This window comes from Suricata suricatta, chromosome 11 (assembly GCF_006229205.1).
Source record: "Suricata suricatta isolate VVHF042 chromosome 11, meerkat_22Aug2017_6uvM2_HiC, whole genome shotgun sequence".
Taxonomy (NCBI): domain Eukaryota; kingdom Metazoa; phylum Chordata; class Mammalia; order Carnivora; family Herpestidae; genus Suricata; species Suricata suricatta.
Window position 1 is genome coordinate 21,081,124 of NC_043710.1, and position 20,727 is coordinate 21,101,850.

The window sequence follows — 20,727 nt, forward strand, 5'->3', positions numbered from 1 at the left end:
ATGCGTCAAAATCTTACATGTTTGTTTACATGAAGTTGTGGCATAAATCCATGTACAGAGGAACCCCTGTGCAGTTTGATTCTGTGCTGTAAGATTTATTTTGTATTTTAAGTGTGGGGCTCTGACAATAAGACCCCAGTGCAATAAACAAATCTTTATCAACTTGTACAGAACTATCGGGAGACACTTCTTATTTCCCTGGAAAGAGCCATGTTCTCATACTGTACATTTTCTCTCTGCCTAACTTCCTGATCTTGAATCTAATTACGATCAGCTGGCCTTTCCGATACCTCGTGCTAGTCCTGGAAGGAATTTAAATAGCTCGCTAAACAGTAACTCCTATAGACATTACATTCTGCCGCCATGTCAGTGGTGCATAAACTGGTTATTGCAATATGTTTTTCACAAATACTCTATTTCATGATGGGCATTTTATTGCCTTGGATTCTTGCCATAAGTAACATGAAACATGCAATGGTTATTAGAAACGCATGACTCATTTAAATGAGACTTCAATGGATGCAAAACATGTTAAAAGGATTTAGTATTACAGTCTCCTTTCGGCCATACAGGAAATAAATTAGGCAGAGATAGGAGAACAATAAAGTTAAGTAGGAACATGAACCAATAATTATGTCTTAATTGTTTCATTCATGCTGTGTAGGTGACCAGTAATGAATCACTGTACTGGAAAGTGAGAAAGTCACCCACAATTTTGGGGGAAAACCCAGTATTTTTTAAAAATCCTGTTTGACTTGTTATAAAAAAGCATCTATGCTTGGTTTCTCCCAAGTATACCAGATGCTTGCGTAACTGGTTCTCTCGTAGTGCAATGGTAAAGGAGGGAACAGAGTTCATTTGCAAGTTGCATGTACAGCCGTGTTGTTCTGTAACTCATCCCTAAGCTCCTAAAGCTACCGTGTGAGAGATTCTATCTGGTATTATAAAGATTTTGGATACAGAAAGTCTGAAGATCCAGATATTAAGCTCTTGTTCCAAGCTAATATACAGAGTGCTAGCCATCACTAAGGCACTGCACTAACACGTTGCATGCCTTAGTTTATGTAATTACCATAACAGCAGATTATGGTAGTTCTTTATTATTTTTATTCTTTCCATTTTGTAGAGGTAGAGACTGAGGCTTATTTGGGGTGAGCAACTTTTTCAAAGACATAGTGCTATTGGAATGGAATCTGAACACAGGTTTTTCTAATCCTACATATGAGGATTTCACTAGGCTTCTAAACTGTTAATTGCTTTTAATCCCAATACTATATGTTCTGGAGAATCACACTGAGATATTTTTCTTTGGCATCTTTACCATAAATTGTAAGTTTAACTTGCAGTGAATAAGAACCAGATCTAAAGATGGATTTTGTTTAAAATTTGGGATTCTTCTGGTTTTTTACTAGCAGACTGAAGTATCAAGTAGACTGAAAACACTAATAAAAATGTTGTGATTCTGATTTTCAACGTGAGATGCTCAGAAAATCAAAGTGAGATATATAAATTGAATGTGTGTATGTATTCATACAACAACCAGGGACTGGGTTTTGTCTTCTTCACTGTCCATATAGACAACTAGAATATAAACTTTATGACACAGTATATAGGCTTCCCTTGATTTGCAGCATTTCTCACACTGCAGCTGGCATTTTGTATAGTTTCAGAATCTATTTTAATGTATAAATGTGTATGATTTACCAGATCTGGTATACATAGAGGTATACACTGAAATATTGAAGTGTTAGTCTATGAGAGGAACCATTTCAATAGCAGGGTTCCACTATTATTCCCATTACAATGGGAGGGTATAAAATATCGTCTCGAATGTAACTGATGCTCAGTAAATAATGAGAATAGTATAAAATGCTTGCCAGCATGGAATAATTATCTTTGGTTTTATAAAAGGATTGGTCATGAGCTTCCAGGCTTTGCTTCCACCCATGGAATTAAATAGTTTGTGCTAGAATATATATTTTAGATTCTTAGACAAGTAGGAAAAGAAAATTTCTGTTGTGTGTTTGTAATTTTCAGCCAGTGGTATATTTGCCACAGATACAGCATCCCTAATACCATGACATCCACACATCACCAATTCACTGATTACATAGCACTCTTAAAATGGTAGCCACTTCTGGTAAAGACTGTTGATTGTCCAGTTCTAGTGAGAACTAAATGAGAGATTAGATTTGGAATTATAAAACACTGTAGAGCTATTATATTTTTATATAACTTTAAGATTCTCTACCTGTCTCATTGTTTTCTTTTTATTTGGTCTTAAGCACATTTAAGAGTAGAAGGTTGCTGAGGATGAGACTTTGTTCTGTTGTTCATTAGACAGTTCCTGGTACATGATAGACCTTTAATAATAATAGCATTAGATACTATTCTTGAAAGTTGCTAAGGATTTCAATGCACAATTTGTGAATCTGTAGTTTATTTGTTTTACCTTTACATTTTCTGGAAAAAAATTGGGTTCTACTTGTGTCAGGTAGTCTCCCCATGTGCTCAGAGGCAATTTTTAAAAAATCTTCTTTCCACCTCAGTTTCTTTAATTCATAAATGGGGCTAGTCCACACCCTCCACAGGTTTGTTTTTATGGCTGAATGAGATAATGTGTCTGAAAATGATCTTAAGCTCTCAAGAGTCCTTCAAATATTTTCAGTGACCCTAAGTAAGTGAAAGTTATATAACAGACAAAACAAATGTCTTGTCTCTGCAACCACAATACTTTCCTAAAGAATAATAGGAAGTTATTTTCTTCTATCTCACTTATGTAAGTCTTTAGAGGGAGAAGTAGACAAGATGGCCCAGAAAAACATAGTCTCTTAAATATCATTATGAATATTATGAAACATAGTTTTGATTTTGTCATTAAAAAGCTATAGAAGTAATCATTTCTAGCCTTTTTAATTGCAACTTTTATTATATATCATTAACCATGAAAGTAATCCCAAGTAATGATCTATTACTTAATATTTCAAGTGCTGACTAAGCATGGGAAGTAGGCAGGCCTCTTTTCCTTGAAACTTGGTGGTTGTGGGCAGTTCTCTGAGGTTGGATAATAGAAAAAAAATGAGAAGAAACTCTCCTCCTCTAGAGTGTTGATTTGGATTCAAGGCTGCAGAACTAAATCTTTTAAAGCTTATAATGAAAATCACCATCTCAGTTTTCATGCTGACTCATCTTAAAATGGTGTGTTAACAATGTGGGAATCACAGGGGTTTCTGCCATAAAAAGGAGAACAGAGAGAACTCTCCAACTGCTTCCTGTGAAGGTGAAGTTCTGATCTTCTGATTTCTTTCTTCTACCAACCTGGTCAGAGTGAAATTTTCACAGTTGAAGCCTAAGCCCAGTGACCATAATGATTAAAATCAGCTTTTCTGTTGCTTTCCCAGAGTTACTGTGCTAAGCAGTAGCTTAACTTAGGGGGCTTTATATCCTCCTCTCCCCCACCCCCATAATCTTCATAAACATTCCCCCAGTCACCCAAGTACAGACATAGTTCAAGTTAAAACAGTATGCTTGCAATGCAAATGCTCTCAAGACAAGCCTCCTAGGCTTCCTTAATGACAGGTAACTATTCCTAAGTGCTTTCATACAAATATTCTGGAGCTTTCCATAGTTTTCTTCTCTCCAGACTTTGAAAAATGCCAAAAGATGTGCATTTCATGAACTAGCATGATATTCTGTCACTGGATTATACAAAGTATCAAAGCCATGTGGGTTTTCCTAAACCGCCTCCCTGGTGTGTTGCCAAAGTGACATTATCTAATGAGCATGCTGGCGGGGGTGAGGCGAACTGGGGTGTGCATCAGGTGCACTTGTCATGGATGCAGACCTCTGAAAGACTGGCTCTCAAGTCTGACTTGCAAATTGGATATGCCCTTCACTTTGGATTAGCCTCCAATTTATATTCAACTGTTGTCATTTCTGTTTTGGCATTATATGCATTCTGATGGAAAGCCTTGAATAAAATCTCAGTCCCAGAAAATCTTCTCTGTTAACATAATGCTAGGAAGCAAGTTTCATTGGCTAAAATAAAATACACAGCAAATGCATTCATTGCCTTACCAGTAGAACCTACCTTTTCTTTTCTAAAATTGATGTATTTGTATCTTTGAGTGGCCTATGCTACTAATAAGAAAACTGAACATGTCCTTGAACTTCTAGGAGAGTAATAGTGATAGTAATAATTATGAAAGATAAATGTCCTCATAATTTTCTTATTCAACCCTCACAGTCACACCCAGAGGCAATACTATTGTAAGTTTATAGGTGAGGAAATGAGTCCTGGTAGAGATCGACTAACTTTGCCAAAGTCTCATCAGAGGACTAGTGAGAAGTAGGTCAACGTCCCATTTTCTTACTCTAAAGTCTCATCTATCTGTCTTACTAAATTGCAGACATGTGTAGAATATAGTGCCTAAAATGGCTGTAAATTATTCAATAATTATAACACAAAAAAAGCAGTAATGCATTTGCAAACAAGGCAAATACAATCTCCAACCTTAGCCTAGCTGAAAAACAAAACAAGTGATTAAAGTACCATTTAAGTTTTGAAAGGGAAAAGATAGAGCACTTTGGCATCATATAGCAGGAGATTCCAATATGCTCTGTGAAGAAATATGTGCAGTCAAGACTGATAATTGAATAGAAGAATTTGGCCAAATGAAATTGGGGGTAGGGAATGTGAGGTGAAGGGGAGGAAGTCTGAGTAAAAGAATGACAAAGAACTGGATTCGAAAAAACACACAAGTTACCACAGGTAATTAAAAGTAGTTTGTTAGACTACCGAATGGATAATAAGAATGATATTGATGGAATATAGAGCTTCAGAAGGATTCAGGGGTCATACTGTAGAACTGTTTATAGGACAATTGTGCGAAATGCTGTGCTAAAAACCATGATTATTCTGACCTTTAGGACAATAATACAAGTTATGTGACATCACACTGCAAGAATTCAGAGTAAGTTTCCCCAAAATATGCCCCATCGGGATGTTTTAAGCCAAAGGCAGTAGAGACCCTGTGAAGTCCAAAGAAACTTTTCTAATTCCTTAACTACCTAAAAGAATCTAAATTGTGGTGCTTCCCCAGAATAAGAGTTATTACTAGAAATAAATTTTATCTGAGTGACTTATCTATATGGCAGAGAAAATATCTACTTTTCTTCCTACTGCCTGTGAAATGTTATCTTTCCCCTATAATGTCCCAGGTGTCTATCCTATTTTTTATCTTAAGATGGTATTTACACCTCATTTTTCCTCCTATCGTTGAACCTGTCATGAATGTGGGATTTATTGGTCTCCTCTTAATCAGTCTCAAATCAATTTAACTCTTAGGCCAGCCAGAAGAACCTTTGAATGATGTAAATTATTTTCCTCTCCCCCAAAATTCTATTTTATCACTAGAGAGGCTGGAGTTCACAGAATTAAGGTAGTCATGACACTGTTGTGACTCCAAACCCCTTGACCATGATGGCATCCCACATTGTTTGGTATACCTTTTCACTTAATTCTACCACTGGACAAGGTTGAGGAGTCACATTGTCTTCCTGCTTGATCTTTACTACAAATATGAAACATGACCCCAAACACGAGTCTAGTCAGTTCACTCTGTGATGACAAGTGGGATCATGCAGTCTTAATTATGGCATAATTGAAAATGTACATGATTTTTGTGAAACTTTGCAACCAAGGACATCATTAACATTTAATGCTTTACCCACATTTATCCAACTTTGTAGATTTGACATTTTATACTTTGCTGACCTTTTTGAGTTATTAAAAGGAAACATCTTTTTTGTATTCCCTTCACTGTTAGAGGAAAAGAAAGCCAACTGTATTAGTATTTATAGAAAAAATGAAGGGGAAAAAAGATGAAGACCACATTTCTTACTATTTTTTTTTCTTTTAAAGTAGAATTATCCTGGGCTTTCAACCAGAGACTTTGGGTTGCTCTGTTATTGATCTGTCTGTTCTATATAAAGATCAGACCATATGCATCTGTCCAAATTGGCAAGGATTCATTTATAGTCCTTGCCTTTCATACTTTTATTTGTTGCTTACTGCTACAGTCTCACACAGAAAATTTATTAGAATAAATCTCCATATTTCATCCAATAGATTAAAATAACTACAGGTTTTTTTCCCCAAACACATATAGTGTAATTATCTTATGATCTAGATAGCTTTGACATCTCTGGAAAGGTGGTTATTTCCCTAATCCTGTATTTTAAATTAACCCCATGAATTAACTAAGATTCTGCACAAATTTACAACGTGAGTGTGCGCGCATTGTGTGTGTGTCGGCATGGTTCCCACACCACCAACTAATTCTCAGAAAACAGCTCAATTCTGACAGCATCAACCTGGAGATAGCATCACATTCCAAGAGACGAAGAGTTCAGTCCCACAAGACGTTTCCTCAACCCCAACTTCAGATGCCATTCACAGGTCCTGGTTGTCAGCTGTGCTTTTGACCAACTGGCTATTGATTGAAGTTCTAACTACCCTGTCTTTGGGTTCATTTAGTTTCCTAGAGTTGCCCACAGAACCCAGAGAAACATTTTACTTACTACATCAGTGGCTTATTATAAAAGGATATCACTCAGGAAGAGCCAGATGGAAGAGATGCGTAGGGCGAACAATGGTGAAAGAGTGTGGGGTTTTCATGCCTTCTTTGAGCACCACTTAGCCAAATCTCCCTGTGCTCACCAACCTGGAAGTTCTCTGAATCCAGCCCTTTTTAGTTTTATGGAGACCTCATTACATAGTCAGTGTTGATTAAATCACATGCCATTGGTGATTGAACTCAATCTTCAGCCCGTCTCCTCTTTGCCATACACATGAGTTGCTCAGATAAAATACATTTCTAGTAATATCTTCTCCTGTGTCTGCTATTTCTTAAAAATAACCAGCTCAAGATAAACCTTATACAAAAAAGGCATATTTGGAGTGGCATATTCTGCTCTCTTTCAAAACCAAATATATATAGTTTATTATAAACATAAATTCACAATTAGTCTCTTAGTTTTCTATTATTGCAATTTAATCTTCTATTTGTACTGTGTATAGAAAAAAAAATGTTTACCTTAACCCTAAAGGTGATTTTTTTTAAATTATGCCTTTCTGGTATTAGGAAAAAAACACAGCTCTAAAATGTAATCACTTATGTTAAGGCTCCACATCAGTTAACCAAGTAGATCTGACTTAACTGCAGAAATGTAATCAAACCAGCCAAATTGGCATTGCCTCGTCAACACAAGGAGGTAATCTGCTGATAGGACACTTCCATTTCTACTAGGAGGGCAATCTTGCCTGAAATAATACATTCCTTGCTGATAATTTCTTGTTCTATGCCCTTTTTGCCTCTAAAACCTTTCCCTTTCTGCAGCTCTAAAGGGATAGGGCACTGCCTGATTCATGAATCATTTCATAAAGTGAATTTGATCTTTAAATTTACTCAGTTGAATTGTGGTTTTCTGTTATTTTTGTTTTTGACACTAATATCCTTTGAGTTTTATTTCTTTGGATGAGAACCAAGTGCTCTTTCCTCAAAGATAGCCCACATATTGGGATTTGAGGAATGCTTTTACTTTTGTTAAATAACTTTTTTAGGTTAAAAAGTTACTTGAGCCAGATGGTGGTTTAAACAGCTATCTATCATGTGTCCTCTTGTATAATACTGTGTAATGTATCTTTTATACATGTAGGGGGATAAACGCTGAGCATAGAGATTATGGAAAACTTATTGAAAAGCCAAGAGTCTGAAAATATGAATCTATGAAATATCTTAGTCCAGGGAGGACAAAGATCTCTCATTGCAGTGCTGATTAATTACCAGTGTCTTCCTAGTAGCTAAGAATTTGCAGCCGTGTTTTTGCATGCTTTGAACGAGTATCATGATCCACTGGGGATGTCTGTCTTAAGCACAGAATAGGAAAAGGTGAGCTACGTGTTTCTTTTTTTTTTTTTCAGTGTTTCCTTAGTTGCATGAAGTTGGTCTAAATCAGAAGCCAACAAGCTTTTTCTGTAAAGTAACAGGGAGTAAATATTTTATGTATTGCAGGACATCCAGTTTTTGTTGCAACTACTTTGCCACTATAGTGCAAAAGCAGCCCAATAACAATGCACAGATGAATAGGCATTCTGTGTTCCAGTAAAATCTTACTTATAAAAAAGTACAGGCCAGATTTTCCCCCATAGACTCATAACACTTGCTGACTCCTGATCTGAATAGTATATCATATAGCTTCATTTGAATGGTATTCATATCATGATGTTTGAGAACAGGAGACTATTCCCTGGCCCATAATTTGGTGGCAGTCTTATTTGCCTGTGAATCACCTAGCAAGAAAAGAATTCATAAAAGCCAGATAGGTAAACTGAAGCAGCATGCATACATATTACAGCGTAAATTAGCACCCATCACACACATGGCTTATACCATTTTTTTCTCAGTATTATAATTATATTGAATGATTTTGCATTTCTGGGTGACATAACTATAGTGTAGATTCTATTTTTGATAGGAGGAGGATGGCATGCAATAGTTGCTGGAACATGAGGCTACACTAGCAAAAAACCTTTGGGTTACAAGTCCCAAGAACAGGACTCAAAGAGACTAGGAAAATTATCATATAATTGCCATAATGTTTTTGAAAAACTAAAAGTTATATACCTCGCCTGTCTGACCACTTGTAACCAGAGATTTCATGAATAGCAACAGGACTCATTTCCATCTTTAATCTCTACTTGTATCTTTGTAGTTGCTTTATTCTTCCCTCTTATGTGCTAGACTAATCTCCTTCCTATCCTGAATCTACTTGAAAAGAAATATGGTGGCCAGAAGTCTCTGAAGGTATAGTCTCAGCCTTAGAGAAAGGTCGTCTCTTCCTTGATTCTACTTGGACCAAATACTTTTTCCTGGACTGATTGAACGTGGACAGTGGTTGTGAGAAAAGGGGTGTAATGGTGCAGTTTGGGGAACAACTCTGAGCCATCTATGCTACGTACAGCTGACAAAGATAACAAAATGGCTATACCAGGATGACCCATGAGACCAAGAGATATGCTCTCATGAAAGAGATTTTGTACAAAGGAAGTGCTGAAGAAACATACGTCTTACTTACTGGCTTAGAGAATGTCTTGTCTTTTAAATTCTTATTGGACATAGTAAATAAGCTTCTCCATTTTCTTGAAAAATGTCCTGACAGTTGTGCACTTCTAAAGCATCAGCTTCTGAGTATTTGGAAACATCATGTGGCATTCTTGGTAAGCAGATCATGGGCGGAAATGAATCAGTTTGTGCTTTGTTGTTGGGCCAATGAGCCTGAGGCTGAAAGGTTACTCAAGTGAGGACAGTGGAATTGAATGCGAAGGATCCGATTAGCTCTGCTCAACTTTTGTGCTCTGTTTAAGCTACATAATAATTCCATCTTCTTCTGGACTGTGATGATAAGTTTTAGTGCCTGAATCTCAGACTCTATTGCAAGCGGCAAATGATGATCCAAAATAATGCGTGCCCTGTTGAAGTTCCTCAAAGCACCAATGTTCCCATCTTAGAAGAAATCACTGTCACAAGCAAATTAAGTATATAGGCTGTGTGTGGAGATAAACTGGTATTTAATAACCACCCCCCAGCAATGAATAGCATTTTTGGATGAAAGTATTGGCTCATAACGGAAGTACTGAAGAGGGGTGTATGGCTTTTCTCTGATGCTTCCTCAGAAGCAGGACCTGACCCACAGAAGACATGGAACTGTGTTTCTAAGTGACAGGACCTGGACATCCACATTTAAGTGCTTTACATTTCACATTTAAGTGTTCTTTTATTCCCAAGGGATTTTTAGTCTGAGGACCTTTCTCTCAGAAGCTAACATAGCTAAGAAATGGAAGAGATGGGTGTTGTCAACCTTTATGTTTCTATCACCAAGTAGTTTGAGATTCCACATAGTGATACAGAGGTTAATATTTAAACTAATAAAATAATCTAAAAAGATATTATAAAACAGCAAAAATATATTTGGGTTTGTTTTTAAATTATTGCATTTATTAACTAATTTCTATTTTCCAGAAAATATCCTGAAACTGTCTTCTCTTTCTAATTTAGCATTCCCATGTAAGTTAGCTGATAACTGAAATTCTGGACTTCTATAAGTGAAGAACACGGCCTTACTCCACTGGGGAGTAAGCAGCATAGCCCTTCCCAAGACTGTGGTGCCGTCTTGGGGACATATTCTCCATTGGCTTCAATCGTTGCTTTTCCATATTCACATTTTGCTCTTGATCACATTCCTTGATCTTATTCCTTCAGGTCTCCTCACTTCTTTGGTTCTTTGTCCTATTCCTAGATTGTCCCTAAACCTTAATCACAATTCAGATTTTTCATAGTAGGATTTAACTGACTTTTGCGTAATGTGGAGATGAATAATAAACCTCACACATTCTCATTCTTCATAAAGCTAGGACTTTCTTGTCAGAGTTTCCTTCAAGGCTGCTGTTTCTCCGCAGGTCCCAGCTTTCCCACACTGCTGAAACCTTTATCCTCTTCTGCTTACCCAAGAACTCAAAAATATTTTACTTCTAGGTGATTTAGCTTTTCCATTTCCTACATTCTCCCATCTCAGCTATGCTGTGAGGGTGTTCTTTATATGATTGAAATGGTCCATGAAAATGTTGTAATATATAAAGAATTTACTTCATCTTGAGGGTTCTTCAGGTCCTTTAAAGGAGCACCTTTGTTTACATCTTCCACAAAAATGTTCTTACATAGTTACAACTACAAGATATACTGCGAGGTTTAAGTTGAGGTGAAATCTATACAGTACAAAATTATCCATGTAAAAATGAACAACCCAGTGGCATTTAAAACACTTACAATATCATCCAGGCATCATTTCTGTCTAGTTCTAAAACATTTCATGCTCTCAAATTAAAATCCTGCTTATTAAGCAGCCACTCCCTGTAATGGGTTGAATTGTATCCACCCCCGCCCGCCCCAAATGATGGGTTAAGGTTCTAACACCAGTACTTCAGAATGCAGTCTTGTTTGGATAGAGGATTGTTGCAGATGTGATTTGTTGAGATGTGGTTGTCCTGGAGTAGGTGGGCTAATCCAGTATGGCTGGTGTTCTTGTAAGAAGACAGCCATGTGACAGCAGACACCCAGGGACAATGTCGGTGATGGTAAAGGCAGAGAAGGAATTGTGCAGCTGTGAGCCAGGTATACTAAAGACCATGGGCAAGCCAGCAGAAGCCAGGATAAAGCAAGGATTCCCTTCAGGTTTCAGAAGGACCATGGCCCCACTGACACCTTGATTTCTGACTTCTCACCCTTAGAACTGTAAGATGATACATTTTTATTAAGTCACCTATTTTTTTTTAGGACAGCTCTAAGAACTGATAACATTCATGTTCCCTGCTGCTCTCAGCCTCTGGCAACTCAGCCTGCCTTCTTTCTCTTTGGAAATACCTGTTCTGGATATTTCATGTAAAAGGAATCATGGCCCTTTTTGTCTGACTTCTTTCATGTAGTAAAATGTTTTTGAGATTCATTTACATTGTTCATGTGTCAGAACTTTGTTCCTTTTTATGGATAATATTCCATAGCACAGGTCTTTCACAATTTGTTTATCCATTCATGTACTGATGGATATTTGGGCTGTTTCCATGTCTCGGTTGTACTGAATAGTTCTGCTATGAATATTTATGTACATGGTTTTGGGGAGTTGCTTTGTTTTCTTTCCTTTTTCACTACCTATTTTCAATCATATGGGCAGATACCTCAGGGAGAAATTACTGGGTCATATGGTAATTTTATTTTCATATTCCTGAGGGTTCATAGGATTTTATCTGTAACTTTGACCTGAACATGATTTTATAAGTAGTCTTCATATTTCATTTATATTTTCTTCATGAATATAATTTTCCTAAATATCTACAATATAATAAGGTAATGAGTTTCTACTCTATGCTTGATATCCTATAAATATATATAACTAGCAGCCTTTCCAGCCTCCGTTTCCTTTTTATCATTACAGCAGCTCAGTGGATCAGTTACTTGTGTTAGCTCCAATCAGCGGATGAGACTTTGAGGATTAGTATCTGTAACTGACTCAGGTTTCCCACTGATGTGGTAGCAGATCTAGGATTCAAAACTCTGGTCCTGGGCTCTAAATGCTATGCTCTTGCCTACTGCACTGCATTCTAAATCCCCACCTTACTGATTCACTGTGAGTCAATAAGCAGTTCCCCACTAAGCTTGTTTCCAGTAATTTGTTATGTTCTGTGTCTCTGCAGGAAGTAGCCTCTTCTGGAATCTATTTTGCTGCTCTCCATCTTTTGGCCTCTAGATAGATTATGAAAAAATGAATTATGGGGTTAGATGGCTTAATAATTTTTAGACATCTTTCCCTGTTACTCTCTGGAAGAAATCAAATCATTTAACAGTTATCATCCACATGTCTTGTACTTTTTTAGTGGAAATGGCCTGGGTCTATTTAATGTCGTTACATTATGCCTGCCCCTGAACAATGATTTTCATCGACAAAAGTTTAGCACTAGTAAGGCCTTGGGTTTTATACATTAAAGCACATCTCTGTATACAGAATAGCTATCCATTCTCAATCTGTTTATTGCATTTGTTCTACTATATACAGCAGAGTTATTTAGTGGGTTAAGATAAAATCATGCTAGCTCTTTAAAACAATCAACTTCATATTGCTCCTGTTTTCAATAATATACTTTGTGTATAATCTCTTCTTCAATACCACAGGCTTTGGACCAGTTCTATCCAATAGAACTTTCTGTAATGATGGAAAGGTTTTATCATTTTGCACTAGCAAATACAGTAAATGCTGGCCATCTGGGGCTATTGAGCAGGTAAAATGTGGCTAAAGTTACTGAAGAATTAAATTTTTCATTTTATTTTATTTAAATTTAAATATGATCTGGCTAATAGCTGATATACTGGACAATGTAGCTTTCGACTTTTCCCATTCTGGGCCAGTTGGATTCTTCATGGCTCTAGCCTAGTTAAGTATTCATATTCCTAAAATAAAATCTACATTTTTGTTTTATGGGGAGTGATTTCTTAGATTTCCTTCAGTGTGGTGCCATAACCTGCAATTCGATAAAAAAAAGAGATGTTCTAAACAAATAATACTAATATAAAAATTTTTATTACATTTAAGGCTTTGTGTTTGTAACATTTAAACAAATAGATAAATTTGATGGATAACTGAATAATAGAAAGCCTCAGCTTTAGCTCTAGTTCTTTTGCCTCCTGGAAATCACCCTTCACACCTTTGTTCTTAAGCCTCATCTGCAAAGTGAACAGTTTGGTCTGGATACTTGATTAGACATCTCCAGTCTGAGCATTATCTTTTCTTCCTCTCCCCTGTGGTCATCCTATGGTGGACACGTTCAGTCTTCATCCTAGGAAACTCCCATTCTTTAAATCTCTGTTCTCTTGAGGAGGACATAGACACTAAGCTGTGACTCTCAACTCTGGTTAATGGGACAGGGGTTTTCTGTTCTCAGTTCCTGTGTTGAGTTAAGGGAGACAAGCTCATCTTGATCATACACTTTATGCTACAATGCAAGATGAAACAATTTCATTGAAACATCTTAATCAATTAGGAAAAATGGTTTGTATTTTATTTTGTTTACTCCCTTATCAAAAGGGAAAAAAATGGTGTATCTGATATGTCAATGCCAGGGATATTCCACCTTACGTATTTTAATTCTGTTAAGAAGACATGTTCAACCAAGGCTGTGAGCAGAAAATCTTTCATAAGGAGAAGTAAGTATTAAAATATATAAATGTATTAAACAGTCTCGGCTAATTCTGGAAGCACAGGATGAAATGTATTTTAAACATGTTCCTTCCAGACAAAAGAAACATGGCTAACTGGTCTCTCTTTCCCAAGAATGAATATTATAACTATATCTAGTATCTGCCCTACATTTTAGATTTTCATCATGAAGCTTTAGTTAAGGCTTTGAGATGGACTACAAATCTGTATCTAGTTAAAATAAATTCTACCAGAGAATGTTCTTCCATGTAACTATATATCCAAAATGTTTCAGAAACAGATTGATTTCTAGACTGCTTGCATTTTCATAGAATTTTAAGAATTCACACCCTACCAACCTTATGAAGTTCTCTTCAAACCCAAGTTTTAACTTAAAGGAATGGATGGCTCCCAGATATTTTGGAGTAGAGATTTCAGTATAAACTGGAGATATGATACTCTGTGTGATTGGAATATTAGCCAGAGAAGGACTAAGTGAAAAAACAAAGAACCGTTTTTCTTCCTATGCCTTTGTCTACCTAAGGAGGAAGGGAAGGATAAAGTAAATAAATAATAATATAAAATAAAAATATACTATAATATAAAATGTGCTATAATAACAGAATATCATAAAACCAAAATTAACAAAACTATCCCAAGTCTGGGTATTAACATTGTAAAATGAGATTCATAGCTATAGATTATGTCACCAGTCTATATTTTGTATGTATGTATTGAGTGATTTGTTTGTTTGTTTGTTTTTAATGATTAATCCCAAGACGTTCTTTAGCCAAAGCAGGAAGGCATATGCCTGGTGAACTACCCCCAATTTACAGCTTCAGTTTTATACATAGCCAGGTAACTGTGAAATGTCTTCTGAAGAACTTGTAGGCTGACACCATATTCTACAGTTACTCCTATGAAAAACATCATAAAAATAAAGGTTGGGCTAATTAATGCCCCATGGAGATTTTAAAACATTACTTCCTTCTCATTGGTTAGTTTAATGCTGTGAAATAAAACTAAAACACACATCTCAGAGAGGCCCCAAGCAACACTATGCATAACAGTGTGCCCACTGCATATGGGTGGTGACTTGATTAACATGGTATTAAAATGCAAAATAAAATTTGGATCTTCACTGTGCCCTTTTGGTTACTATTGTAAAGGTAGGGAAGGCATAAGGGATGAATAATAGACCTAATAAGGAAACATTTCATTGGGTTTTTCATTATAGTAAAAACATCTCAGTGGAGACATAAAACGCATTTTCTAAATTCACCAGAATGGAGATGTGATTGTTGGAACAGTTTAGGCACTTTATAATTCATTTTGCACTAATCTCTTTTTTTGAAATCTGAGCACAAGGAAGAAAAGAAATACTTACTTTCATAATACAGTTGGAGGACACAGAAAATGGCCTTTATTTCCAGACATTTTGGGTTATGAGTTTTATTCTGACAATCATTTTGAGCAGAGAAATGGAAGCATCAGCTATTAAAAGGAAATTAACTCCCAGATTGCAATTACAACATTAACTTTAGTTAGTATGTCAATAGGGAAAAATCATTTTCAATATATTTGTCTTAGGATGTGTCTTTTTTACAATCAGCCAATTTAGCTCTTGCCTTCAAATGTGAAAGTGATCAATGGTTGTGTTATCAAGTCTGAAAGTGTCATGTGACTGACCAGTCAACGTAATAACACAGAAAATATATAAACTCAGTCTCTACTTGATTAGAAGTTTCATTAACTAATTCCATGTTTGGTCACACAAAAATATTTAGAAGGTTTGTAATGTTGCAGTTTTGTCATATGGAGCAACAAAGCTACACTGGTAAAAGAATTGTCTGAAAAGAGTATTATACCTATTTCCAGCTAAGAGCTTTCTTTATAGCTGATGGAGATGGGAAGAGGACAAAGGAGTTGTCTCCATTATTATGGATAACACAGGTTAAGACACACTGAGGACCTAAACCAAACTCACTCACCTGCATAATTAGGCAGATCACAGAAGTGCACATCTGGTCTCCAGACAGGGCTTTTCTCTTTTGAACCAACACAGCAGTAATGCCAGCTGTTTAGGGCAAGGTGTTGTAAGAACCTGGGGTACTAGGAAAACTTCCACTCCTGTTAGAATCTATTTTACAGTACTCCTTTGTCAGGAAACTGAGATTAAACATCAGTGGATTAATTCCAAAATGCTAGTGCTTCCTGGTTCCAAAAGGAAAGAGTTGGAACAATTGGCTGCCCTTTAATCAAACACTGATGATATTTAGATAGATATCTGCAACTGCCTGAGAACAGTCTTCTGTCCTTTAGTCAAGGCATTTAAAGGAAGGTGTAGTTTGAGAAGTAAAGGAGTGTAGGGATTAGAGATGGTATTTTGAGACACCTAGTCTGTAGTAGAGCCCCTCCCTAAGGAATGTGATGGAGACCTTCTCAGAACAAAGGGAGCCAACACTCAACGTTGCCCAATCAACTTTTATACACGTATGTGTAAGTCTGACATGACTCTGTAACTTGGACTGTGTCCAATCAGACGACATGTCACCATATATGGGAGAAAAACAAACAAACAAACACAATGCAAGCAAACAAATTAAGAGATTGCTCCAGAGAAATGATGAAAATAGTACAGTGATAGGCAGAGGCCAATCTACAAACAGAAAGGTACATCTGATTACTGCACAAGGTCACCTTAGGTAGTTTTGCTTCAGTGTGATATTCTTAATTTCTTCTCCAGTTAATGTTGAGTTGGTGGTGTGAGCATGGACTGACCTAACCAGCCTTGAGTGGAATAGTCAAATCCATCACATCTGTCTTCCACATCTTCCTGCTATTTGTTTTTCTTTCTTTTTTTTTCCTGACCAGCTATCATCTCCATGTCCTTTTAATAGCCTTAAATTTTCTATCAAGGCAACTGACTCTGTTCCTCACTCCAAAGCTAGTTTCCTTTCCTCCACACCACAGCTCACCCTGTTCATTCTTCTGATCATTGCTGAGAGTTCAAACTGGTTTAATAAGCTAATTCTTCATGGGTTTTGAATGATATCCACTGCCTAATTTCTTAAAGATCCCAGAGATGTTCATAATTTAAAATAGGTCAATGGATAATCCAAATGGTCCTTTTTGACTTTTGGGACTTTCTGAATATTTCTGAATGATGACAAACACTTTGGGGAGTAATTTTCAAGTGTACTGAAATTTGTTTTTGTCTTTGATTTTTTCCCCTACAGTTTAAGTGAAAAAACATGGTAGTTGCTCAATCTGTTTAAAGCAATGATTGCAAAACAAACAAAGAAGCAAACAAACAAAAACCTTGATGCAGCTGTTACTGTCTTATGTTTCCATGTCAGGTATCATTTATCCATCTCAGCCCTCATTCCCTCCGAATTCTGATGAGCTCTTAGAATCCTTCTCAAGTCAGCCTTTCAGGCGACCACCAATGGATCACCACCAGCTGCCACCCTATTTATAGTGGTGTGTGTGTGTGTGTGTGTGTGTGTGTGTGTGTGTGTAGTTGAGAGGTTGAGGCAAATAAATGTACCTCTGTATGCCCACTCACTATTTTCCTTTAACAACCAACTGCTGTATCAACTTTATCATAGAGAGATTTTTAAGATGAAGCTCACTATATGGATATGATTCAAATTTCAGGGTACTGCTTCAGTGACAGAAAAGGGACAGAATGGATATTGATCTATGACTGAGGCAGAATGAAATGTTATGCAATGCCTTTGAATGAATTGTTCATTTCTCTATCCCCCTTGATCAACAGAATGGTGCATAGTGTATTAATATACTTACTGTATTAGCTCATGCCAGCTTTTCTTCAAATCCATCTCATTTAAGACACCTATATTTACTCCTTAAGCTATTCAAAATAGGTGGCTCAGTTGGTTGAGTGCTGTACCTAGCTCAGGTCATGATCTTTCAGTTGGCAGGTTCAAGCTCTGTATCAGGCTTTCTGCTGTCAGAGCTTTGGATCTTTGGTCTCCCTCTCTCTCTGACCATCCCTGAATGTGCTCTTTCTCTTTCTCAAAAATAAATATACAAGAAAGAAGGAAAGAAAGAAAGAAAGAAAGAAAGAAAGAAAGAAAGAAAGAAAGAAAGAAAGAAACTAAAAATTCAGTTACCATATATATTTTTAAGTATTTCCAATTCATACGATCTCACTTTTCATTTGGTACGAGAAAATTTAAATTCTGGCCTCACTATATTTAACTGAAGATACTAAATGAAAAATGTGTATGAGAATATAGATTAGTTTTACTCCTGTTAATTACACTATCACATTGATATTCTTCATTGATGTCAGCTCATGAGGATGTCCATTATTTAATTTTTATCATAAATTATTTTTATTTTCTTACATCAAATAAGCCTTCTCCCTAGTTAGACCATATCTAACTAAGCCTTAAAGTGTTAAAGTGTACATGAACATGAAAAACAAAACAAAAGGAACTTAAAAGAAATCATATTTATTGAATTTCTCTTTAAGGTCACACTGTTAAACATATTCATATTGTTTCATATTATCTCACTTAACTTTTATTTTAAACATTTGTGGGCTCACATTGTCCCAGTTCACAGATGGATAATTGATGATTTAGAAAGGTTTTGAATTTCAAGTGCAAGGCCACAATCCAGTACATGAAGGGAGTGGTGTGAAACTGAGACTTGACTGTCTCCAAAGACCAATCAATAAGCACAGATCTTAGGGGCTCCTGGGTGGCTCAGTCACTTAAGCTTCCAGCTTCAGCTCAGGTGATGATCTCACAATTCATGAGTTCAACCCCTGTGTGGGGCTCTGTGCTGACAGCCTAGAGCCTACTTCAGTTTCAGTGTCTCCCTCTGTCTATGCCCCTCTCCCACTTTCTCTCTCTCCCTCTCGAAAATAAATAAACATTTTAAAATTAAAAAAAATAAGCACAGATCTTAGAGTACGTATTTTCAATTCACCAGGGTCCTCAGGTTGTATGATACTTAGTAAGTACAATTTAGAAATAGGAAGTTTCCTAAGAGATTGTAGTGGATAAAATGAATCCCTTTTTCATATTAGTCTGTTTGCAAAAGCAGTTAACAGCAAACTCTGATCAAAAACTAAAATTCCAGCTGTAGGTTTGCCTTCAGGATTGGTTAATCCAGTGGTTCAATCATGTCAAGGCATCTGTTTAATCTGTTTTTCTTTCGATTGCCTTTTATACTCAGATCAGCAGTAAGATGACTGTCGCACTTTCAGATTTGCCAGGAGTCTTTGGAAAGGGAGGAAGCATTTCCTTTCATTACTTTTTTGTTTGTTTGTTTGTTTGTCTGTTTGTTTTAGGAATATGGAATGATCCCTAGCAGATAATCCCACCTTGCCTCATTATTCAAGTTATGTCACATTTCGATTCCTCTACCAAAAGTTGAAATGGAAATTAGATTGCTGTGTTTTGTTTACAGCAAGCAATCAAGATTTAAACAAATAAGTGTTGCAGAATCAACCATACATTTGCAAAAACACAGGCTTCTCCATGCCACAGATAGATCTTTCAAGGGTTGTTTTCATCTCACTGCAGACTACAGAGCAATTCACTCATTGGCAAACAAGAAAAAAAGTCATGAGCACTAATGATGTCTTGGCATTCATCTTGTCTTTTACAAATTTATGGGCCCCAAAATTATCATGCGTTGCTCTGCTTATTCAGTTTCACTACTTATGTAAAGCTCCTCATATTTCTAAACACTCAGTTGTCTCAGTTATCAAAGGGAGATTAAACATGGTATTTAGAATGAGACATATGAAATTGCCAATATTTTACTATATTGAACTTGCAAATACAGCAATTTAAAATGGCTAATATGTGAACATCAACACTTAAGTGAGATAAATACTTGAGTGTAGTGCTCGGCAAACAGCTCTTATGGAGTGAATAGTTTAAGAATCTTCATAAGCTTATTTTGAATAGTTGCATATAGCCTTCCCAATAAGAGCAGAAACCTAGTGTTACTACTTAAAGTAGTTGAAGATAGAGAGTAGAAAAATCCCTCTGCCCTTTAATTGAAAGAAAAATTGCAATTCAGCCCAGAAAGGATCCAAACACTAATTTATTAATTAACTTGGATTCTTTGAAAATTGTTGATAATAATGATGCTTAAGTCCAGGTGAAAATAGGGTGTTATTAACAAATGTTGACCAATTGGGAGGCAAATAGTTTAGGGAATAAAAGAATGATTCCAAAGGAAAGGACCTTAGAATCCCTGGAATGAGAGATATTTCCGGACAACTATCTTGGATATAGGATTGCTAAAAGCAAAGGGCTAAGAGGAAGTCCAAACTTCCAAGAAAAAAAGCAGAAGGACAAAGTAATACAGAAAGGCCAATTGGCCTTCTTAATGGGGGTAAATCTAGGTAGTAGTCAGCAATGTGGCTACTCTACTAAGCTGGGGTCAGTTTGCCGAAGGCAAGTAGCTCGCTAATAGTTAGAATCACCTGGAGTGCATGTTAAAACTGATTGCTGGACTTCATCTGCTGAATTCAATTAGTCTGAATGGAGCCCAAGAATTTGAATTTCCAAGAAATCCCTACTTCGTTCCAATATTTCTGATTGAGAACCAACTTTCTACCATTTGGCTGGGTTGTAGGGTAGCAAAATCAAATTATGTTTTATCTTAACAAATCAGTGCATCAAGAGCTGAAGACAGTGGGATTTTACTGCTGTATATAAGGACATCGGGCAGAATATGAAGAGCAGCGGCTTGGACATGTGCACATCCACCTTAGGTATGGTACATGAGGATGAACTAATCCGGACAGAGTTGCAGTGTTCAAAATTCAGCACTGAAACCTGGAAACTGAGTCAATGCATTTGATTTATAGTGTGCCCAAAGACAAACAGTGGTAACGGATAACAAAGTAGTCACGTCAAGAATTGTAGC

The 20,727-nt window shown here is 36.5% G+C and overlaps 1 protein-coding gene across 1 annotated transcript in view; it reads left to right on the plus strand.

Annotated features, from left to right (window-relative positions):
* The window catches only part of LRRC4C (leucine rich repeat containing 4C), a 1,176,981-nt gene that overhangs the window by 527,587 nt on the left and 628,667 nt on the right, over window positions 1–20,727 (plus strand). The gene's annotated exons all lie outside the window — the stretch shown is intronic.